At 43.5% G+C, this 25,114-nt stretch overlaps 1 protein-coding gene across 3 annotated transcripts in view; it reads left to right on the forward strand.

The window, feature by feature from the left end:
* LRRC8D (leucine rich repeat containing 8 VRAC subunit D) overlaps positions 1–25,114 on the forward strand; it is a 300,848-nt gene that overhangs the window by 14,502 nt on the left and 261,232 nt on the right. The window contains exon 2 of one of the 3 annotated variants that reach the window (XM_078646094.1): positions 13,795–13,938. The exons of 1 other annotated variant lie outside the window; for it this stretch is intronic. The gene's annotated coding sequence lies outside the window, so the exon portion shown is untranslated. The remainder of the gene's footprint in view (positions 1–13,794; positions 13,939–25,114) is intronic. One more of the 3 variants, XM_078646100.1, reaches the window with a different exon arrangement.

The raw sequence follows: 25,114 nt of genomic DNA on the forward strand, positions 1-25,114 counted from the left end.
ATTTTGAATATTTTGCCTTTCTTTTACCCCTTTTCTTGTGTGGTCAGACACTTAATCTTCTGAGATTTTCAAGGTGTCCAAGTCCACGCTGGGGCACTTGAGGTGAAACAGACTCCCAGAGGGTCTCCTGACACTAGGCCTCTGCAGGCAGGCCATTGTATTGAAGAGTCTCTCATCACAGGAGCCTTCTCCGAAGCCACCATGACTGGCGGGACAGGGAGTGGCCAGGCTTTAGCAGCCTAGCTGATTTCAGAGCCTTGCCCGGTGTGGAGGCCTGGACTGCTTTAAACTTGACAGACCGCCATCCAGAGAGGTATTTTTGGCTGCTTGATGCCCTGAGAGCCGAAAGATCACCTGGCCTGACAGAAATCTTTGTGGGTTTTCAGAAATGCTCTTTCATAGAATGTGAGGATATGTGGTGTAATGGCCTGAACTGCCGCCTTTGAAACTGGGGAACCAGGTTCGAGTCCCAGCATCCGCTCTACATCCTGTGATTGTAGGCAGATCACTTAATCTCCCCTTGCCTTAAAATAAACCTTAGTCAGCTGCAATCTTTCCAATTTCTTTTTTGAGCTTACCAAACGTCGCTAGTTATTGACTCGACCCAGGTCAAAATTAGGTCCCCTCCCTCCTAAAACACGCCCACCACGCTGCCCTAAATCTAATGTGTAATGTCTGCTGTTCCAAGGTTCTGCATAGTGAGATAGCTAAATGAATAATTACAAACAGTCCCTTAGTTTTGTTAACTTTTGAAAACTGCGGGAGAACCAAGTAAGGGGGTGTATGAGTGACGTACAGCTCAACTCTCCAGAGGACACACAGACACACACATACAGATGTAATACATATTTTATATTGGATGTATTTATTATAATATATACTAGCAGGAGCGGAGCAGGTCTCTTACCTTAACATACTCAGTCACAACGACCCAACGAGGAGGCCCGAACCGACTCCTGCCTTGCCCACGCGGCCCGATCCGAGTAGTGACTCCACCCTGCTCCTCATGTATGGCGTGCATGCTGCGTCAAACTCACACGGCAGAGCGGGGGCTGGCCATAAAATCATGTCCAGGGCCGTCATTGGTAGCGCGTTCGCGCGCTACCAGATTGACAGCCCTGGGACCCACTGTCTGTCACCCGCATCATGAATTAGCAAGGCCGGCCGCCTGCCGCCCGCGTACTGCGCACGCCACCACCACTAAGACACCACCACCACCACTAAGCTAGGTGGTGGGGTGCGTGCGCAGACAGTGACGGACTAGTTCCCTTCTTCCCTGCCTCTTACTGCCTGCATCCCTGCACGAGCGCGAGAGTGCTGTGCGCAGCACTTTTGCCATTCATTCCCGCAACTGCGGGTCCGGCGCCGCGGCGGGGCCCCCTGAGCACGAGGCCCTGGGCAGCTGCCCATACCGCCCACGGCTAGGACCGGCCCCGTGCTCAAGCCTCTCTCCCAAGCCACACTGTCTGCTCCTGCCTCCCACCTTCTCTGATTTTACACTTTTATTCGGTTCTCAGACTCCTACAAGGATACACAATTGAGGCATAAGGCCTTTGAACCATGGAAAAAAGAGACTCTTTGCAAAATGCAACATCTCATGTCCCTTCCCAGCTACAGTCAATATTGGGTCCCTTGTGAACTGCTTTAAATTGTGTTACAGCACTCATCATAGAGGAGAAAAACCAAACTGGGTGACGATTTGCTCATGGTTTCCTCTTTCTCATAAGATTCCAGGAACCCTTTTCAGATAATATGGGCTTTTCCAGGCTAACTAACCAGCAGCCTGCCAGTCTTCCAAACTGATGCTTCCACGTCCGGTGTGTTCAGCTCTTCCTTAAACAGTGGTGAGCTAGAACCAGGAACTATAACTGTTTTTGACAAACCTTGCTTTTTGACTTGCGTCATTATTCAGTCTTTTGCCAGAAAGCCATATTGGTCTTGATGTCTTGATGTCTTATACATGTGTGAAATTGCTGAGACCGTTGCTTCATGGCTGAACATGCAATCGTGGTATTAATGATGTTGTAGAAAGTCAACGTAATGCTTCATTAGTAAGGCAATAAGGGAGAAAAATAAGAATGACTCAGAATACTCTCTATTTTTAATGTTAGACAATAGGGATACCTCGCAGTGGCACTTTAAGGAGAGACAAAGCATCCTCCCAAACAATGACAACTTAGGATGAATAATCGAGTTGGGGGCAGCACCCCAGACATCCACATAAATAGTCTCAATATACATGGTACTTGAGGAGAATCTCATAGCACGCAAGGAATCAACGAGATTGGGGGAACCAAAGAGATTGGGGGCACAATGAAACCACTGCCAATGTATGAGGCAAAATTTGAATTCTGACATCCACATACTCAGAGTTGTCTTCTCTTTACATCCTGTTGTCAACTATTTGTAAGTATGGTTATTTTTGTTTAACTAAATTAGGAAATTGATAGTATGTGGCTTGCTAAATTATCTGCCACAGATTTTGAAGCATAAAAAGATGGGCGGGGGGTGGTCTACTCACTTTTTATAATTGAATCTCACTCAATTGTCTCAGGAACTGGCTCTTTGTTGTTCTCTCCTACCAAACAGTGCAGGCTGTCTCATTTGTGAAAAAGCCTATTATCAGCTTACAGTGGGCTTTGAGTCCACCCACCACTTACGTTTGGTTGTCTTTATCACTTTCATTTGCTTGCTTTTTATTTGTTAGCTTGTGTTGACTTTCTTTCCTCTTCTTGTGTTACTCTCACCCTTGGAGTACAGACCAATTATTTAATCACTAAGCACTGCATGAGAGCGCAAGTGTTTTCTAGTTGTCTCTCTCGTGTGCTTTTCTGTCCTCCTCTGCCTCACTCCATGTTGCTCTTTCTTGCCCATCTGCATCTCCACTGGATCCCCCCCACCGTCTTACACTCTCTGTTGTGTTCTTCTCCCCATGTTGCTTTCTTGCTGGTGTGTGTTTCCCCTGAGTTCTGTTTTCCCCACTGACTGGCTCCTAATTTCAGCTGCCTACCACCTGCCCACTTCCTGTTGCTGCCCCAACCTAGTGTCTTTTATTTTTTTTTATGCAGTGGACCAACTAGAAAATTACCGCCGGCCCATCCATCGTAAAAGTTATTTTCTGCTACTGTATATTTATTTTTATTCTCTTATCCATCTCCGGATCGCTAAATAAAAAGAAAAATGGCTCCCATATGATTTTGTAGGCACTTTTAGATAACAGCACATGCACACATCTACAAAATGACAGACGTGTCATTGCACTTTTTTTTACATTTCTAACATTTTGCCATGTTTCACAGCATCTTACCCATACGCCACAGCATGGCTAAAGGAGATGGCAAAGCCAACCAGTCTCAAAAGCTTGACCTATTAGCTTTGTCAAAGCTTGGTAAGATTTATAGCTTTTACAATAGTATTTCCAGTTCCAAATACTTGTCCCAATCAAAGGAACTGGAAGTCTGTAGAAGTTGGGACTAGTCCACAGCCATGTCTATCAGCCTCTCCCCAATGCTGTTTTTTCAGATCATGAACAAGGGCCTATGTTGGTTATTACAACCATTCTCCTCACAGGTCCACTCTTGGGAGAAGCGTCATAGTTGTGCTTTTATTGTCAGTTGCCAGGTTACTCATTGATGGAATATAGAAATGATGTTGGCCATTCATGATTTGAGGACAGAGTATTTCTTCAAATTGCATTCTAGGTTACCCCCAAACTGCAGACAGTACCTCTGTGCTCTGAAGTAACCTAGGTAGCACCTTGTTCTATACATGTATTTACCAAAGAAGTTTCATCACACTCGTCCACCGTTTTTTAACGCAATCACTTTTATTAATGTATTCTCCCATAACTACTCATTGTAGTGACAGAGTTAGGTGGTAGAATTCTAATTGTTCAAGTACACAGGTTCTTAAACTTATTGTTTTTGCTGTTTATACAGTTTAGTAGTTTGCAAAATTCTTTCTTGCTCGTGATTACAGTGCTGGTCGTGTGGGTTGCAAAAGGCGCTCTTACATTTATTAAGAAACCTTGAATTGAATAGATTGATCAAAAAGGCAACCCCAACTACGCCTGATGATTAAACTATACCGTGCTTTTAGAAAGTGAAGGTGACTTGAAGCATTGGTTCAACCAATATTGTGGAAGAAGTGTGACATACCAGTGGTCACCTAAAAAAACATGCATTATTGAAGCCAGGAGGTCGTGCCTTTATAGTGAGCCTGCCAAGCTATTGGTTTTGCTGATGCTTATTTATAAAGTATTGCTTTACAAAATGCAAAAGAAAAAGACGCTTTCGAAGTAGTGAAGGAAAAGCAAACCCATATCTTAAGCTATCTCAAAACTCTACACTGAATTTGACATTTCCAGTGTTTTATAAATGTCACAGTTTATCTTTCAAATAGTTTTCTCTCAGGAACCTCTGAACAGCCTTTAACAAGAATAAGAGAGTTTAAATGAAAATGTTTGTCAAATCTTTATTTACTTTACTCTGGACTCCAGTCTGAAGCCTTCTCTAGCCATTTGGTCCTCTGCAGCAGCCCAGAGAGCAGATTTATGTGTTTTCTGGAGAAGGGACATCTCCTTTTCAGTAATTTTATCAACTCCAGCTTAGATAGTGCAGTAGCGGGCCCATCTACGGCCATTAATGCCCTTTCTGTGGCGAACTTGAGCATTTTTGCAATATGTGGAATGCATGAGATTAAACAAAACCAACTAAAGTCTGCTCTAAATCATAACCTGGCAAAAATATACCTGTTGCTGTGCTTTTACAGACAAGCTGGGTGTGGAGCAACAAAGAGTCTGGGAGTCTCACCTGATTGGTAGCCAGAAGCTGTCTATCTTTAAGTTGAAACCCAAAAATCAGTCTTAAAAGCAAAATAGTTCTTAACCCGTATTTTCTTCAGATCTTCTCTCTAAGTTTGCATGAAATAAATATAGTTTGGTTATTCAAAAAGGGGAATGCTGCTGCTCCATCTTTGACTTCAGCTAAGGTAGCAGTCTCTAATTAATAAACAGTTTCTGGTGGGTGGCATCCCTAATATCTTGTGCATACAGTCTGGGGAATGTAGGCGAGCAAGGACTTGGCAATTAGATCCTGCTACGTTCATGATAGCGATTGCAGATTCAATGGATGAAGTAACAATCACTTTATTTTTTAATAGAAGACATTACAAAATGTGTTTGCATACAAAGAGGAATTTCACCCCTACAGTCCCCACTCTCGGGATAGATTGAACGTAGGAAGACAGAATGATGTTTATTTTGTCAGTGTCTTCTGGGTACAATAAGCAGCTTTCAATTACAACTGTCATCTAGTTGGTGTGCAATTTATGGCATCTGTGGACGAGCTGATGATTTTGTTCATGCATTCTTCTATATATTTGTAAACCGATCAATTTACAGAGTTTTTCCACATTTCACTGAGCTGGAAATTGTGATCTCTAAATAACATCATTATGCACAAAAGTGCATCTGTAATGCAAATTAGGGATTCAATGGTGTGTGCTAGTATTGTTTATGAAAAGTTTGGTTTGCATTTTAGAAGAATGGATGGACTCTGCCTCTCTTTTTAACTTCCAGATTTAGCTTAATCCATCCATATCATATCTTTGCAGTGAAATTGAAGCAATGCCTATTATGGCCGGAGGAAGTGGTGTTTATAAAATAGCCCATATATTGGTGGCGCATTGGGATTAAATGGTAGCGGTGCAAGATTTCACAGACGTCAGTGATATTTTTCCAGCTTGAGGCAAAGAAGTATTACTGTTATCATCGATGAATAATACTAGGCAAAATTGAAGGCCAGCGGCATCGAAGCCTTGGTTTTTATTAGTCCTTTCAGCAGCCTGTGATACCTTTGGCCGCTCCATCTTTAACTAGCCCAGTCAAGTAAACATCCAAGCTTCTCCCTTCATCTAGGGCCTGTTGCGTAAAATACTTGCTTTCAGAAACCCAGTGCAACCGACTTTGCACATACAAAGTTTTGATTTGCAATGCACAAAAGTGTATTGAAAATCTTACTTACTGCTGCAAATTGCAGTTGTACAAATTGCAGTGTCTTTTAAGTCTAAAGGGAGATGGGACGGGCAAGGACATTCCTTTCCCCATGCTTCTAGTAGTAATATGCACAAATGCTTTGCAGCCATTGCTGCAGTTGCAAAGAGCGGAATGCTGCTAAGGATAGCCGCTAAATATCGGAGAAGTGAAGACTGTCAGGATTTGACCATTTAACCGGTGTTAGTCTTAGACTCCTGCCCTCACTTTCGAATGTGCAATTCTGAATGTGAGAAGTAAAACTGTGATGGGTGGAATGCTAAAATTATTTTCATCCAGAGGCAATTACTCTGGGCCGTATTTCATTCCATAACCTTTTGCTCACTTTGCAACTAAGGGAACAACTATACACAAATCCACCTTGGTCATGCACCACTGGCAAAGGCATAGTCTGGACAGCCAGGCCACGTCTTATCTGAATGGGAACACAAGGAGATCCTATCCGGTTTGAGCCAGGATCACAGTGTGCCACTGTTTGTGTCATTGCACCACCTGTCCCTTGACTGGGATCGCAGTGCATCCACATTATGAATGCAACTACTAGGTATGAGGTCAACTGTCTCATGCAGGCCTCCGTCCCAGAACAGGATACGTTTTGCAATAAGATGCTATTCGATTCATTCTTTAATACTAGTGGGCAAAAGCCAAAGGTGCCTATGTGTTGCGAGAGATTTGAGAATCCCCAGAATCACAAAGAATGAGGATGGTCGCAGGTCAATGCAAACCAACCTTTTTGTGCATGAGGCCCCTGATCATTCCCACTCATTGTGTCCAAACGATTTCTGTAGTTTCATATCAGGGCAATCTGAGTAAACCGTGGTCCCAAAAAAGTTTCTCACGCGGACCTCTGTTGTTCAGTGTCTCTATTCTCCCATGAAATACAATTTTTAACATCTTCAGAAGCAAATTGTGTATTTATTCTCATGGTGCCTAAATCATCCTTAAATTGAACAAAAATGACAGACCCTTAACATCTGCTTGCTAGCTTAACCATTAGAAGTGTATACATTGTCTGAAATGTAAAACCACAAAAACATGGTTCTGAATAGTGGTTTTAGTACCCACATTGTGGAACCCCATTCTCTGGCCGTGGTTGATCAGAGCATTTCCTACGTACCATAATCGATCAGTAAGACTTTGAAAGCACTAACAAACTGTTTCTGTATTTTGAGGATCCATTCCCGTTACCGACAACTATCCTTCTTATAATTTCTTGTCTTCACATTGCAATACTCTACACATGGATCTTCCTGATTATCCTTTGTAACAAACAATAAAGTAATGGAAAGAATGCTTGAAATAATCATCTGCTACTTCAGTCATTCGGGATGCATTCCAGTCCATTATTTTTTGCACTGTGTTCCTTTTGTAGCCGGACCAAGACTAATCTGTAGATGGCTAGTTTCTGTCTACATGGACATAGTGCACAAAAACGATGGACAGGAATGCCGCCTCAAGCGATTGCTAATGGGTGAGATTCACTCAAGCATTCCTTCCATCGCTTTGTTTCTTTTGCCGTTGATGCCTTGAGTGCTCTGGGTATAGCCAGCTGAGGGTCCAGTGGTGACTCCTATTGGACTTAAGCCATACTTCACTGATTAGGTCTACGTAGGGTGAAACTGTTCTGGGGTTGTTTGTGCCCCCATCTGGAGAGGAACTGACTTGATAGTTCGGGCTGGGCTGTTAGTACTGGAGCAGGGCCAACATTTATTTCCATATGCTGATTTCTGTCTAGAGTTGGATAGTCATTAAAACAATGATGGACAGGTTTGTGGCCAGGCGCTTGCCAGTTGTTGAGGTTAATCCAAGCATTTCTTCATCACTATGTTGTTTGTTGTAGTAGGTGCACTAATTGCAAAATTTATTCTGATGTGGATCCCCTGATCTCTGTGCCAAAAGACTCAACCTGTACCTCACTGATCAAGCCTAATTAAGATGAATCTGTTCTGTGGTTGCTTGTGTTATGATCTGGAGGTGACCTGGCTTGGCAGTTCAGGCTGAATGGTTCTTATTGGACCAGACTGAGACTGGTTTGTCTGTGGGTGGTTTCAGTCTAGAGTGGCAAAGCGGGTGAAAAATCATGGATCGGAATGTGTCCCAAGCAATCTTCAGGGATTGCCACTTTAGTGTTTATTGCGGTAGACTTCTTAAGTGGGACATGTATGCCAAATTTGGGGGACCATGCTCACTGTGCTTAAGTGCTGGTACTAGCCATGACTAGTGTAGAAGCCCTGCAAATAGGTATTAGTACTATAACTTCGAAACTTGAGCAGCTGTGTTGCGATGTTTTCTACTAATGCAATGGTGTCACGTTTGGTTCCTAGGTACACATTGCCCACCAGGTGCATTGTCTGTGTGTTGCTGTAGTTTATCGGCTCCTATCCTAGTCCACTATGTGTGTGAAGCTGAGATTCTCTGTGTTTTTTTCCATTTCCAGCTCTTTGGGCCAGATCCACAGACCCAAGGTTATTATTTAACTTCTCCTCCAGTTGACATTAGTTTGAAGTCAAACCAATCGTTAACAGTCAACTAGAGATCAGTAATCTTGGATTAGGAAACAATGCATGAATAATAATATCTGAATGTATCCATACTATTGAGAACTTTACCTTCACTGTGGGCTAAACATGTGACAGAGGAGTGATATTTAACAAGCGGAGCAATCTGTCCCCACTGATCTGTGCTGTGCTTTCTAAGAACTACTTTACAGCTAAAGTAGCATGGGCATTCGTGGGTTGCTACATCTGCTTAAACCTAGACACACCCAGGATGAAATTCTATTTACTGCTGTTGAGCCATTTACTTTAGAGTGCGTTTGAATCAGCAGCCCAAAGTCAACCTACACCGTAAACCTGTGATGGATGATTTCTAGTAGTAAGATATTGGGTTCCAGTGGCTGCGTTAAGACTGAAAGATGTTCTGCTTCGGCATGCAGCTTGAATTGGAAAAAATCGAGATTGAACTAAGGGAGTGGGAGAGTGGATCCTTCAAAACCAGTTATGTACTGCCTCTAAAGATTCAGATTCTGGTTATTCACCTCTGTGACGCAGCACCAGTGGGAAACAATCCCACTGTTGGTACATGATGAGAGGAAATGCTCAATTTTATTGTGCTCCAATGCATTTCCTCTGTCTCCAGAAATTTTAGGGAGGTGGGACCACATGGCAGCTGGAGATCTCACCAGTGGTGGCTGGCATGTAAGGGGAGGGGCATGGTGCATGTGGAAATTTTTAGAAAAATCAATAAATAAAACGTACCTGATGTCCTTGCTCCGGACCTGTTCTTTACTGGAACCGGGTGCTGGTACTCCCTTGCCCAGTTCTTGCACTGCTCACATGCAGCATGTGAGCAGCACCAGGACTGGTGGGAGCGGCCTCAATAGTTGCTCCACAGCGCTCTGGAGGCCTACACTTACTCTCAACTTAACTGTCTTAAGACAGCTTAGTTGAGTGGTTCAAAGCATGCATCAGCATGGAACTCCCTCCCTGTTGAAATTCGTTTGATGGAGGACCTTTTGACTTTTCGGAGGGCGATAAAAACTTTCCTGTTTTAGTTGCTCTGTCTTTATTCTCTGTTGTGTTGTGTTTTGCCTTGTCCTTGCGCCGGGACGCTCCTTGGCTGGAGTATCTGTGCGCACAATAAATCACCTTAACATAACATAACATAACATGTGTGGCTGGACTTCACAAGACGGCCGGCCAAAAAGACATGTGCACTTTAAGCAGTGCATTAGCCAGCCCACCCTCTTCTCTGCTGCTGCCACTTAGCAGATGCTCGGCTCAGAATGAAAAATAAAATGGTAATAAATTGCCATTTTATTTTTCATCTCTGTTGCTTTGGAAGGAAATTTTAAGTGAGGTGATACTCCTCCTCTTCAATGGAGGAGCCGCCACTGGATCTCAACCTCTTTGTTCTGTCTCCCTCTGGTCTTCACAGACCTAAGAAAGGTGGGGAAAAACAAGCTGGGCTCTTCCTTCATCAGATGCCTACTTCTTGATTACCACTGGCTTACACAGATTCATTCTCAGAACGGCACCGGCTCTCTGCTCTCAGGGTGAGAGTGCAGACTGCGGCTTTGGGCAGGGGGACGCACAGAGTATGGTGTGGGATGGTGGCAGCGGCGCACCATAGGGGTTCCTTATTTGTATGGGGAAGGGCCAGTGTTAGGAATGCTCTACGGGTACCTTTTTTGCCAGGTATGCTAGGGTATCAGTGAGGAATGGGAAAGCATGGAAGGGAGTTTGAGGGGGATGCAGGACACCTGGTATGGATGTTTTGCATTGGGATGGGAGACAGTTGCCGAACACAAGGTAAGTGTTTTTTTATTTTGAAGTTGGAGGGAGGGCCTAATGACCAGGTTGGCTGGGATGCGGGACATCTGAATATATATATATGGCTCCCCCATGACTCCTCTTACCACTAAGCTGCTCGTGTGAGCTGGGGTGGAGTATGTGGCGGCATAGGTAGAATGCAATTGTAAATGGGGAACTGTTAATAAGGGGAATGTTTTCATAATGGGGTTATGAGTGACATTGTAGATAATTAAAGTTTTGCTCTTGTTGACTAATGGATGTGGGTGACCACCTCACTCCAGGAGGTCATTAGGGGCACTATCTCCTGTCCTGAACCCTTCACTTACAAATCATTGTTTTCAGCTGTGTTAGTCTAATTTAAATCCGTAGACCTAAAACGAAACTACAACATCTAGAATGCATTTGATTTTCGTAAAGTCCAGGACTGGATGCAGTATATATGAGAAAAGTGGTCACCATAATTGGATACGATCCAGTTACCCATCTATTCTTCTAAATGTCTCCCCTGACGTTCTGTTCAGTGGGAGTACCTCAAAATGTTTCCAGAACACTGAAAGCTTCGGATATACCTCCCTTAAAGGAGCATCTACGTTTTGCTAAAGATTCCTTCACACCAGTCTTTGTTACTTCCCTTCTCCCCGATACATTAAATAAATATTCATCGATTGGAGCAGTAAAATCTCATGAATATATATTGATATTTGTAAATCACTTATTGGACACTTTGTTGCCTTAGTGAATAGCAGGGATTATTGTTATTTAGCGTAATGGCCCAATATACTACAGGCAATTTCTCCTTGTGCTTCGCAAATTACGGAGGTGAGGGTGGAACTGAACAGAAGTATTAGTGTTTGTTTGCTCTAGAGTGCCACATAGTCATTTATTTTAGAAAATGACTTCCCTGCGCATCAGGCTTGATGTCCTGATGCTATGGCAGGTTTCACTTCTTGATGGGGCGCAGCCCAAGGCACAAAAACTGGGTACAGGTAATTTAAGTCCATGGACAGGAGGACAAGAACCGTACAGATGGGAAACAGCCATGACAACGCGGGTTTTACACCGCGCTGCCATCACAACGCAAGTCGTTACAATGACTTGCGCTGGAGGGCACTCTTGGTAAAGGAATAGTTTTATTTTCTATTCCAACACCTTCCCTACTGTTACGTGGGCTGGAGTTGGAATAGAAAATTAAACTATTCCACAATCCAGCGCCTACAGCGCAAGTCGTTGTAACGACTTGCGTTGTAATGGATGCGTCGTAATGGCAGCGCGGGGTAAAGCCTGCATTGTCATGAAATTACATCCGTACAGAGATGTGCAAAGGGCGAGACAGAGCAGTCAATGACGATCAGAAGACTGGAACCATTGATCACCCCCCGATCTTACATTTCTGATTAGTATCTAGACTTGTATTGTGAAAGGAGCGAATTGTGTGCCAAGCGGAGAGGATGTGCCAAGCATTCTAGGTCGCTTTTCAAAGTGAGATTTTATGAAACCACCCAAGCCGCCTTCCTTTGATGAAATTTCACGTGAGGTTAACAAGATGCAGGAAGGGGTCGTTTAGGGACTCTTATCCCCCTTAGTATGTATTTATTCTTTCCTGATTATTTTGACCGTACCATTTTTGTTGTCGTGGTGTTCTCCAATTCACCATACATATTGGAAGCATTTTATCTGCTCTGGATTTGAAATTACTCTGCTGAGTGCACACGTCTTATGTGACACCTTCAACTAGTCGTGACCTTTACATGCAACACTTTGCATTCTGACACAAGCAATTTTCTTCTTCATATTATGAACATATATGTTTGTCTCTGAATGTAAAGTGTTGGTTAAAAGTAGAGTTGGTTAAAAGTAGAGTAGAGTTGAGTGCCGTAGAGTGGAGTACAGTGAAAGAGTTGAGCATAGTGTTGTGGAGTGACATGGAGTGGTGTAGAGCAGAGTGGAGTAGCCTAGAGGGTGTGATGTAGAGTAGAGTGGCATAGAGCTGAGTTGTCACAGAGTGGAGGGGCGTTGAGTACTATGTCATAGAGTAGAATGTATAGCGGCATAAAGTACAGTGGTGCAAAGTAGTTGGTGTTGGTGCAGTCGCGCAGGGTGCATTGATTTTGAGTAAAGTGGTATAGAGTGCATTGGCGTAGAGTGCAGTGGTTGAGTATAGTGGTGTGGCATAGAGTGACACCGAATATAGTGCAGTGGCATAGAATAGAGTGGTGCAGAGTAGAGTATAGTGATGCAGGCTATATTTAAGGGGCTTAGAGTGGCAACATTTTAATTGCAGTGCTGCAGAGTGGAGTGCTGTAGAGTGGTGTGGTGCCTAGTAGTTACCTAGAGTAAAGTGGTGCATTGGTTTTGAGTAAAGTGGTGTAGAATGCATTGGCATAGAGTGCAGTGGTACATAGTAGAGTGGGGTACAGTGCCCTGGCATAGAGTAGGATGGTGAAGAGTAGAGTAGGGATGGCTCTGTGCCAAAGCTACCAGGGGCTGAGCTCAAGTAAATTTAGTGACTTTGAGGGTTTGTCCTGACAAGGGTTGTTTGTGATTGTTGCATGATTTGGGCTGGCACCCACCCCCAATAATTTTCTAGATTCCTACAAAAAATATTGACAAACTTTGGCAAAGTTAAAAATGGGCAGCTAAGGCCAGAACGGTTGCGTTTGTCAGTTCTTGGTTTAGTTTGTCATTGCATGGCTCTTTATGCTAAATCGTTTGTATTGCAGAATATGGTCAAATAAAACTTGTTTTAAAACTCACAATACGAAACTCGTGTATAAAGCCCTTACTGACTTCGTTTTAGTGTTAGTGAATATTAAATACACTGTTGTTTGAAATCACTTTCCTTTAGCTGCATCAGCTGGTGTAACGTTTGTCATCAACATAAAACGTAAGCTTCAATTGCTCTTAATATATTCCGCCTATTGGTAACGGCGTTTGCTTATTTTTGCCAGAAATAAATGATGTATTTCTGTCCAAGAACTGTGAGTTCTTGGCCATACATATACTCTTAACGCACAGCTGTAGCACAGAATGGAGGTGCAGAAGCCAGGATGTGGGGCAGATTAATCAGCCTGACATATCGGAGTGTTCTTGTTACTTTATATTGCTAGTAATAGATTGTGTTTAAAGCGCACATGTGCTAAATGTGCGCACTGTGCTAAATGTGCGCACTGTGCTAAATGTGCGCACTGTGCTAAATGTGCGCGCTTCCACTGTTTTCGCAAGTTTTCTGGGGCGATGCTGAACAGGAAAGCCTTTATAATTCTCCAATGTGATGCTGTGGAACTGTTGCTCTTCCTGAAACCCCAATCGTCTGATGTCTATGGTGCACAAAAAATGTATACAGTGCTGTTTTTATATAGCAAGTCTGTTGTGAAACAGGAAGCCTCTCTCTCCGTGGCTGGCTGAAATGTCATCTCTCACCCTTTTCAGCAGGAAGCGCTCTGATCTCTGATTCACGAGAAACACGAGGATGTGACTCGCGCCAGTGGAAGCCTGAGGGGCTGCGTGGTGCACGATGAAGTAACGCCGAGGGGATTTGTGTGACCTGAGGCGGGGAGCAGCACGTTTGTGCAGGTAGGCCACGGCGACTGCTTGCGAGCAGAGCTTTCCCTACTCACACCGTGACGAGAGTGAAAGGAGAACCGGTTCCCGCAGGCCCATTGTTTCTGCATTAATATTGCATGTTGCTGAACCTTTAATCCTTGGCACAGCCTGTCCGTTACGTCTCACTGGCACATTATGTTCTCAAGAACAACCATTAACAAGGACCGCAACGTCCACGTGTACATCATGCATGCAATTCGAATCACTGTTTTTTGTGTGTAGGCTCGTAACCCCATTTGGTTACTCTCTGAAGATTTACCGAACTCATCCTTACCAGCGGTAACTAGTGGTCGCAGCTGACAAATGGACCTATGCAGTTTACAACTTCAGCCAGACAGTCCTGGTTTCAAGTCCGCACCGCACTGAATGCTGGGACGTGTATGCCCATGTGCAGTGCTTAATTTGTGAAATCATGAGTGCCGGGGCCAACATTTTCACTCAGGTGCGGAGGTTGCCGTATACCAAGGCCGTCTAGTTTTCTTTTAGTCTCATGGGTCATGCCCGTGAACTCCCCATTCTTCACCACCAACTCTTTTACCGCACTTCTGCAGGCTCGGTTTAATCCCCACTTCCTACCTTCTGGACTGTTTATCGTCTTTCGCTTCCTCCTCCTTGTCCCCCTTTTCTACCTTTCTCTTTTACTCTGGTGAAAGTATGATGATGAAAATTAAGTTGGGTCCTAAAAATTGAGTGCTGATGAGGCCCACATGTAGCCACCTAAGGCAGCGCTTACTATTCTGAGGAAGTATCACACATTTTACTCTAGTTTAGTTTTTTTACTTATTCATTCATTTAAAAAAAATACAATCCCATTGTGCAATTCATATGAAATAGTCCACATAAATCTTCCTAGTTGGAGAGTTCGGCGAGTCCGCAAATTAATATGGAGAGCCTTACGAGAGCTGACCCAGTGGCCTGGCTCCAGTCTCAAACACTGCGCACCAGCAATACCATCAAAATGTTTGTCCTGGAACCCATCACCAAAGGTCACGTAAACCTAGGATAAAGATTCTTTAGAAATAAAAAAAATATTTCTTCCTTACAATCCTAGATTATATCTCTGCAATGGCATTTATTAGAAGTGATAGTTGCTTTTCTTTGTGAATAGGCTTAGTAGTCCCTCCTTGGTACCGCCTTGTCTGCATTTGTAACCTCCCATAACCACTGGACTTTTTACTTGTGTTGTTACCCACGACATCACAGCACGCTGCACTCTTTCATATTATTAAAAATGTTTTTTTTTATTGCACGCCACAGTGACGGCCACACCTTTGGTTTATTTGCTGCGCCAAATTCGGCCCCATGTGTTTTTTTTTTTTTATTTATTAATTCACTTTTTGGTTGTTGCATATAAGTGCCCCATGCTGATGATGTTAATAGAGGCCATGCCCCTTACTGCAGACGAGCTGCGTCTAAAGGAAGTTTTGCGGACGCAATTAATGTAAAAGCGGGGTATGGGGCTTTTTTTTACAAAAAAAAGCATTTGTTTGTCAAATGCTTTTTTTTTGGTAGTCAAACAAATGCTTTTTTTGTGTGTAAAAGTACCCTATACGGCGCTTTCACTTTAAAAGTGACCACGGAATTCTATTTAGACACATCTCGTCTAAAGAAAGGGGCGAGGCCTCTATTAACGTGAAAGTGTGGCATGGGGCTCTTGTAAACGACAAGCATTTGCAATTCAATAGGTCTCGCATATTAAAAAATTTGACCTATTGGAATTGCAGATTTTTTAAACACACAAATAAAAGGCATTGTCATTTACCAATGCCAATAGCTCAAACTCTCACAATTGTGAGACCTATTGCATTGCAAATGCTTGTTTATAGATGGAGCAGCATTATTGTCTATTGACCCAAACAGGAAAGGTTTTTTGCACAGTGCACGTTCTGAATTAGTTTTCTTGGAGGTCCTCTAAAATGTGACGTTGAAGGAAAAACAGGAACAGTGAAATAAACTAACTGCATAGGATCACACAGTTTGGTTAAGCTAGGATTGATTCCAAGTTTCCAGATTTCACGTTGTGCAAATTAGCAACCAGAAGGGTATCTCTTTCCCATTTTATTTCAAAGTTTAATATTTTATGTTTACTTCTTTGAGGAGCTAAATCAGTCTTAAAAATGTACAAATAACATGCTAAATTAAGGGGACACAAGAAGCCTTTCTGACAGCGGCGGCCCCCCCCCCATCCCCCGATTAGGACAGATGAGCATTGCCCCCCTGCTGCCAGTGCAGTGCAGCAAAAAATAAAAATAAAACAGTAATAAAATGAATTACCGTTTTATTTGTCATTGCTCTCAGCCTAAGCAGTGTTTGGGGGCGGGGCTGCTGCTGACTGGCAGCAGGGGAGGGGCGCACACGTCACCAGTTTACACTGCTAATCACTTTGGCCGGCCGTCTTGCAATGGCCAGCCTGACTTGCGCAGTGTAAACCTCTCCACCTAGCTATCTCAGACAGTTGGGTGGAGAGCTGGAGCGTCAAGGCAACCCGCTCCAGTCAATCTTGATGCTGCTGTCATGCTGCTCATCTGCAGCATGAGAGCAGCGCCGGGATTTGCAGATGGGGGTTGCTTGAGGCTCCATGAGGTGTACCTTCGCGCTGACTGCAGAAGAAAGAAGAAACAGCGGAGCGAAACGTGGGTGAGTAGATTTTAAATTGTTTTATTATCCCTTTGCCCACACCCCACCAGTGTTGAGGGTCACAGCCTGCCACTGCTTTCTGATTAAAGTAGCAAAGTTAAAGGAGGCAGGGAACTCGGTGGCCATGGCTTGTTTTGCATAAATATGGAGTTACCACATAATCCATCATCAATGCATTACCTGAGATTTTTACCCAAATTTTTTTTTCTAGTTCGCAGGATCAAAAGTTAGTAGAATCGCTGCGACCCATAATGTACACAATGGAAGGCCCTATGCAAATGTTGACTGGTCCTCTTAAAGTTTCTTATTACTGTAATAGGATGTTATACGGCTACTACTGAGATGAAACCTTTATCCAGACGGCATTAAATGCCAAAATTATGACCTAATAGTATCACAAGATATCTCTCATTAGGTGTTATAATTTCAATTTCTTGCTGCTTAATTTATTCAACTCTGCCGTATAATTTGGTCCTCCCCTGCTGCACACTAGCAGTGACCCTTACTATAGGAGTAGCGCATCAATCACCTCGGTAAGGGAATTTACACATTTGACAAAACAAAAGGTCTACAGACCCAACGCCATTACATATCTTCACACTAACCGAAGGGCGGTGCAGACCCCTGCTGCAGACTTGACAGAGCTCGCATCGTGCAAGCCTTTTGCATTTTTAAATGCCCCTCCTGTCCCCCCTTCCGGGGTAGAGGCAGAATTAAAATGGGTTGTACGTCTGTCTAGTATATCCCCTCCTGTATAAAGACCATGGCGTGCAGAGCTGGGTAGCACCTTTGCAGCGGGGGCGATTAGAGCTTGGACAGTGAGGTAAGAGTTTGGCCGGCCAGCGAAAGCCACACAAAGATTCGGCTCGTTTAGGGCTCCTGGATCCACGAGGACCTCGAGCCGAGCCAAAGCCTGGAATCTGGCCCGAGCCTTCAGGGGCTGTCTGATCTCCATCTGGTTAAAGCTCTGAATTCTGATGTGTTGGCAGGGGTGTGAAATGTACTTTATTGAGTGAAGACTTAACCTGCTTGCGTGGCGTTTTGATGGAAAATAAAAAATAACATACTTGTAGTTGTTAGTGTGCTTTTGAACGTTTAGTTAAAATACGCTAGGAAAAGCAGAATTGAGGGATAAGGATATTCTACATTGGACGTATTGGAGTATTCTTGGCAGACCGGGAATGATGGCAACATCTTCCCTTGCTCGTCGATAGCATGGCACAGAGATATCAAATGATGTCATGCCAACGATAGGTGGATAAACACGTCCTCTTTTTTCCCTCCTCTTAGTTATGGCACTTGAACTTCTGTCATTGTAACTGGGTAAGCCAACCTACAAATCCCAGAACACAAAGGAAAGCCAGGCGTGGATGTTTAGAGTAGCCCCTTAAATGAGGCACTTTAAGGTATTGGGTGCCAGGAAGTGCCCCATTTAATCTCCACAGGCCTTCCTTTCAAATAACCTCATCGCCAAAGTCTTTTTTCCGGCTGCAGTTTCCTAGGTTTGAAAGCAAATCGATGTCTGTGGGTTGTATTAAGTGAGCATCTGTTCTTGGCACAGACTTGAAGATTTTGTCCAGCGTGACTTTACCATTGCGGCCCATTACAAAAAATTAGGTAGTTTTATTTCACCATTAAGTGCAATAAAAGCAACACAAAACAATGCACTGGTCTATGCAGGTGCCTAAAGACAATGGGGTGTGAGACTGTGTCAAATGCTGCAGAGGTCCAGGAGAATAAAGGCTGCCGTGTCGCCTTTGTCAAGGAGCATGTGGATGTCATGTGTGGGTGTGATGAGTGCTAATTTGGTACTGCCCTGAATCCACACTGAGTGGCGCTGGAGTTGGTGATTGCTACGGTAGTCGATTGACTAGTTTCTCTAAGACCTTCAGCCGCGGTCCATGCAGTTAACAGTGGTGGGGCACCGAAAGGGGGTATTTCGAGGGACAATGCAGAGGGAAAAATAAATAAATGACTAATTTCCCTCTGCATCGTCCCTAAAAATCCCCCCTTAACCTGCCCCACCGCCTCACCGCGGTTATCTGCACGGACCGCGGCTAAAGACCTTTGCAGGTGCAGGTATAAGGGAGATGGGTCTGTAGTTGGAATGTGTGGCTGGGTCAGTGGATAGGTTTTTTTGAGCAGGGGCTTGACGGTGGTATATTTACAGCCCTCTGGAATGTGGCTAAGCCAATGGAAGCATTGAGGATGGGTATTAGTGCTTCACTGATCGGTAGGGATCCTATGATTAAGGTGTGGTGGAGGCGAGGATCAGATGAAGCCCCTGAGTGTATTGTTCTTCATGGTAGCAGATATTTCGACTGTGGTGACGGCAGGCAACAAGGTCAGTGTTCGTTCATCGGCTGTGATGGGAGGTTGAGTCGCCACAGTAATGGGTTCCAGTTGAGGGTTGAAGTTGCTGTATTAGTAGGTGATTTTGTTACCAAAGAATTCTAATAGCTTGTTGCAAAGGTCTTGTGAGGGGGGTGATGTTGATGGAGGCGGTAGGAAGCATGGTGAAATATTTGATGTCTAAAATGTTCTTGCTGTTGTTAGGGCTGGTGTCGATGTGATCTGCAAGAGCTCTGCGATTCGTGTACTGTATCTGCTTGTGGTAGTGTCTTAGGGCTGATTTGAAGATGTCTTCATCTGCTGTGCCTTGACTTGTTTCTCAATTAGCGTCCAGTTGCTTGAAGTTACATGTCGTCAGCTTGAGTTCCTCTGTGTGTCAGCTGGCCTCTGGTCGGGCTCTTGCGAATGGGTTGCACTTGAGGGGAGCAAGGTGTGGGTGCATGTGGTGATCCAACTTTTAAGGTTTGTGAAGGTTTCAGCAAGTTGCTGGTATGCTTTAAACAGTGCTCGGAGAGGGTGGAAAGCCACATCTCTTATGAGATGTTATTCCACCTGTGGCGGTGGTTCTGGTGGTGGGATGGGTATGCTGAAACTGACTAGGATGTGGTTTGTCCAGGTCATAGTTGCTGGCTTTTCCACTGTGATGTTGCTGATTAAGGAGAAAATCTGGTCCAGTAGGTTTCTGGTAGTGTGGATTTAATAATGTGTTGGTTAAGGCCAATATTTTCGTAGTTTTCTAAAACGGCCATAGAATTTCGGTTGGCGTGGTATTCTCGGTGCGACGTAAGGTTTGGGAGGTGGAGGATGGTGCTGGATTTGATGATGAGGGGTTCAACGAAGTCTGCGATGTCACTGGCGAAATTAGTGTGAGGTCCTGGGGATCTGTACATAAGGGTTCTGCTTAAGAAGAAGTTTGGTGTGATGCGTCTCTTGAACATGAGGTGTTCCATTAAGCTTGGTAGTGTCTGTGTATGTCTTTGAATAAGAAAGCAACTCCAACTCTGAGTTTGTGCTGATGGTCATGCTTAACAATCTTGTAGCTGGCAGGGATGGCTGTAGCAATGTCCGGTGCTGAGGTTGGGTTTAGCCATGTTTCTGTGAGAAAGAGCAGGTCCAGTGCGTTGGTCATGCAGTAGGTCCCATATCTCCGTGGCATGCTTGGTGAGCGAGCAGGTGTTGAGGAGCATGCATGCAAGTGTTTGTTTGGGTGGTGTTTAGTCTGCATAAAAAGGTGGCTGGTTTGTGTGAGCGAGTGGGGTGCTGGGTGCCGCAGGTGTGGGAGTGATGTGTGTAGCGTCTGTGGGAAGGTGCATGAGATTCAGTGATGTTACTTCCTGTGCAGATTGGCAATTGGAAAAAAATCTATATCTTTCTGTTATGCAAATTGCAATTTGAACCCCAGGCTTTTTCTATCACTATGACGATGCAAATTTGTTAATCCAGGTAGGGGTTTGGTTTTCAAGCAAATTAACTCCCTAATGCACCTCTAACATGGGAGTTAAACACAGGCATTTTCTACCCCACAAACAAAACCTAAAAAAGTTTAATCTTGGGCCTGCAAATTTCAGTGTGGCTTCCCATCTAGATTTCTTTTTGATTTTTCAGACTTTGAGTTGAAAAAGTTAATCCGTGGTCACAAACTGTTTCTCAGATCATGATCTCACTTCTTTAGAAAAAGGTCCATGTGAATTTCTATTTAACTCCAAGAATGGTTTTCAACAAAACTCTTTCATTAGATTTAGAATGGAAAGCTGCAGTTCCTTTAATCATAAAATATTTTTTTCAGAATAATCTAGCTACTGCTCGTCTGTTAATTGCTTGGGGTGCTTTTAAAGCTTCCTTAAGGTGTCCTGTTATTGCGTACATTACCAAGATCCATAAATTAAGAAATCTAGGCATACTGTAATTTCAAGAAGCTGTAGACAAGGCAATTTAAATTATTTCTACATCTAATTCGCCTGTTAATCTACAAAAATTGTCACAGGCCAGACAAAATCTAAAGGACATTAAAAAAAAAAATCTGAGGAGCTCCTCTGTGAGAAAGCCATAGAGTAGAAATGTTATGAAGAAAGCAAGCATATAGGGAAAATTGTTGGTTTCAGCAGGCAAAGTTAAGGGTAATAAAAGGGGAACAGTCGTTACACTACGGCCTCAGCCACGTGTGTTCCGACATTGCAAGCTCTACCACACATGCCTTAACCAGGCATATGCATGATTAAGGCAGTGCGCGGTCTGGCTGCTGCAGAGACGGAATCAGGAAGACCTTGCCAGGAAAAGAGCAGCGGTGAGGTAAGTGGGGCTGGGGTGGGTAGTTTCCTGGGCTGTGGAAGTGGTCGGGTAGATTTCTGGGCTTGGGGTCGGGTTGTTTTCTGGGCTGGGGGGTCGGGTCGTTTTCTAGGTGGGGTTGGGGTAGATTTCATGGTTGGGGTTAGTTTTCAGGGCTGGGGGGTCGGGCAGTTTCAGGGCTGGGGGTTGGGCAGTTTTTTAATTAGGGGTGGGGTATTCGGCCTAAGGGCAGTGGAAGGGGTTGGGGTAGTTTTATGGAGAGCATGGGGTGGGAGGGGGTCGGGGTAGTGTATGTTAAGGGAGAGGGTTTTAGGGCTCAGAGCGGGGGGAATGGGTAGTCAGTGTAGTTTCTAGGGCTTAGGTGAGGGCAGGGTAGTTTTTAGGGCTCGGGGGGCAGATCGTTTTTTTTAATGGGGGTTTGGGTTTTAGATCTAAGGGCAGTGGAAGTGGTCGGGGTAGTTTTAGGGACAGCGCAGGGGGTCGGGATCATATATATGGACTAGGGACAGCATGGTGTTTGGGAGGGGGGTCAGGGTATTTTAACCTCAGGGCGGGGGCAGTTAGGGAGTTTGTAGCATACGGCGGGGAAGGTAGGTCACAACCTTAACCATGGATACTCCTTTACCATTCATGCCTTTCCCACGAAATTGCCTGGTAAAGGCATGCATGGTTAAGACGCATTAGTGGTTCAGTCTGCATGGTAGAGACATGAATGGTTTAGCCATGCATGCCTCTATCATACAACCCCACAAAATAATGGAAATTATTGATCTAGAGTGTAAGTTACCTCTAAACTAACAGGACATTAGTCAAAGGTATTTCTTGTTCATTATAAATCAGTTTATCAGACATCAGAAAATAATACCTAAGATCATATTATTCAATTTCCTGAGAAATTTAGCTTTCTAAATGATGTCTTGATCAACAAGAACAGTTAAATAGGCACACACCTCCTGCTTAGATGGATTAGCAAATTCAAAAGCAAGTGTCAGTGGGTATACCTATCGAAGACTACAAAGAGGTTTCCCCAAAGCATAAAAACATTACGGTCAAACTTTTTAAAATTAAATCCTGGTAGGGGAGTCCATTCCAATTTTCCTTTTGGAAGCCATTTTTATCAGATTTAACAAAAAGGGAAACTTGTCACTGATCCTAAACTGTATAGACTGATCAGCCTTCTGAATGCTTAGTCAATTGCAGAAAGTAAATTCACAGATCCCAAAATGGCTTTTTGCCTAAGAGATCCATTTCAGTAAATACCCATTTTTTGGTTCAGGCAATTGATTACTTTGCACTACATGTTCTCAAATCAGGAGTAATTGTTATCTGAGTGGGAGCTTGGCGTCTCGATCTGGTGAATTGGACGCACTCTTTCTTATACTTCAAGCATTTGCATTTCCTGACCATTTTCTACAAATTAAAAAAAATATTTACTGATGCTTCTGTTAAAATTGTAATCAGTTCATTGGAGGCTGGCAAAATCGAAGTGTCCTGGGCTAACCGGCTAGTCCAATATAGTCTACCTTGTTTGCTCTCTTCATTGAGCCGCTAACCACTACACTTGTCTTGATGCTCACATATATTTCCTCCTATTCCTGCCTTGTCAAAACTGATTTTTTTTTGTTGCTGATGTGCTTAATTCTCTATCATTTAGCAAAGATATCCAACATACAGCATGCACTAGATGAAATTAATTATTTTACTTTGATTAGTGGCTACAAGATCAATCATAGGAAATTTGAGTTATTCTTTTCTATGCATCTAGCTTTGATCGTCTTTCTATGGTAAACAATAGATATTCTCCTAATTCTTGTTTTTCTTTTCCGTTGTAATACTTGTTTGTAAATTCTGATAAATAAATTATTTAAAAAAATAGCTTGCATCCATAACTCCATCTCAATGCACTGCTCATTACCTTACATGACGCCAAAGATCACATCAAAATGACATTAATAACGATACCACTGTTGTGGCAACACAAATAATTGTGAACACATTAAAGGCAGTTGTAAGGCTTTAGTACCAGTAGTGGCATTCACTGCCATCATATATATCACAGTCTGTGATTGTAACTTTGCCGTTATGTCTGAGATGTTGTTTCTGTACAAACTGATTTTTTGATTTTTGAAGTACAGCTGCTACATTCACTCAAGATACTCAGTAATGACTAGATGACTATGGAGTCTAGATGGTGGACTATCTACAGTATAGAGAAGCTATGAAGGGCCTGGAGAGATGGGAGCTCTTATGATCTCCCCATTCTCACTGGTGTGGTAAGGATGCAATGCCTATGTCCAAAACTGGCTTAAAACACATCAGCACTCTCCTGCAGATAAATTGTCAAGTTGGGAGCAGAGACCCATTGGATTTGCTTGTGCAGAGTGGCTGAGGAGGTACTTGCACAGTTTCCTTCAAGATAGATGACGCTAGGTCAGTGGCATACTGAAATCTTAGGAAGGACAACGTTTTTAAAGCGTGCCTCTCATGCCTGTTGAGGCGCCACTCAGTTGGCTTGTGCATGCTCGACGAGCTATAAATATGCATGCAAACTTCAACTGATTGAGGAGAAGGCTGTCTTATTTACCTTTTTGTTTACCAACCCAAGATGGTGGACACCACTTAGTGTTAAATAAAAAATATATATTTTTTCACTTCTGTAAAAGTGAATGTCTTAAAGTGAAGTGTCCTGCCTGGAATTGGCAGCTCGTAAGTCTTCCATTTAAGAACATTTTTATTTTATGAACCTCAAGAGGTGGTGGAAGCAACATAGCAGCAGTTGGGGAAAGCAAGGAGATTAACTAAAAAGAAATGCTGCTGTGGGGGAGAAGGGAGCAACACTGAGCGCTTGGGATGGAGGCAAGCATCGAACGGAAAAGCAGCAAAAGGGAGAGAAGTGGAAGTAGAGGGAAGCAACATGGAGCATAGAGGTGTATGGGGGAATCAACACACAAAGAAGAGAGAAAGCACACTCTTGTTGATTGCTGAAAGAAAGAAAAAAGTAGTTCCCTAAATGTGAGCAGTTGAAGAATACAAACGGCCTATCAAAAGGATGACAACAGGGGTTGTGGTGCCAGGGGTGGGGGAGTAAAAAAAATGACGAGAAATGTAAGCCGTCCGATAAGAACCAAGCAGATGAGTGGCCCTAACACAAACACATGGTAAGCACTGTACGTTTCTGGTATAGTCCACAAGAGGCATTCACCTATAGACCGCTAAAAGCTGAGATCTAAAAATATACAGTGCTGTAAGGACCCCATTTCCTTTCTGTAGTTTTCCCTTTTCCTTCTCCTTACACGTTATCAACAAATATATAAGGGCAGGGCAAGTCGTTAATGCTTTGGTGTCATTGTGCGTCAAAGGGTTGCGTGTGATATCTCCTTTGCTATCCCTGGAATTTTGATGAATTGAAGCCTGTGGTCAGCTCCTGCTAAGAGCGAACTTTGTAATGCTGTTGCAATAAAAAACAAGCATTTTCAATGCAATAGGTTTCGCATTTACGCAAGTTTAAGCTATTGCCATTGTAAATGACAATGCCTTTTATTTATGTTTTAAAAACAAAAACAAACATAAAAGGCATTGTTATTTGCAATGTCAATGGCTGTGGAACACAAGGCAGTGGAGCTTCATAAACGCTCCATGCGTCATTTTATCATGGTGAAACTGTACATGGAATGGAGCCCTATTTGTCGTTGGAGTTGTCGAATTATCATTGAAGGCTCCTGACATATTTTTGGTTTAACATGTTTTATCAACTTCTGTTACCAAAGGGGTCCTGGTGCAAAGTCTCAGACCTTCCGCCTTACCACTATGACGGCGTTTCTCTTTCTTACTCTCTCCCTATTGCCCAGATATGCCCTACATTAAACCACCT

Source organism: Lissotriton helveticus, chromosome 1_1 (assembly GCF_964261635.1).
Source record: "Lissotriton helveticus chromosome 1_1, aLisHel1.1, whole genome shotgun sequence".
Classification (NCBI taxonomy): domain Eukaryota; kingdom Metazoa; phylum Chordata; class Amphibia; order Caudata; family Salamandridae; genus Lissotriton; species Lissotriton helveticus.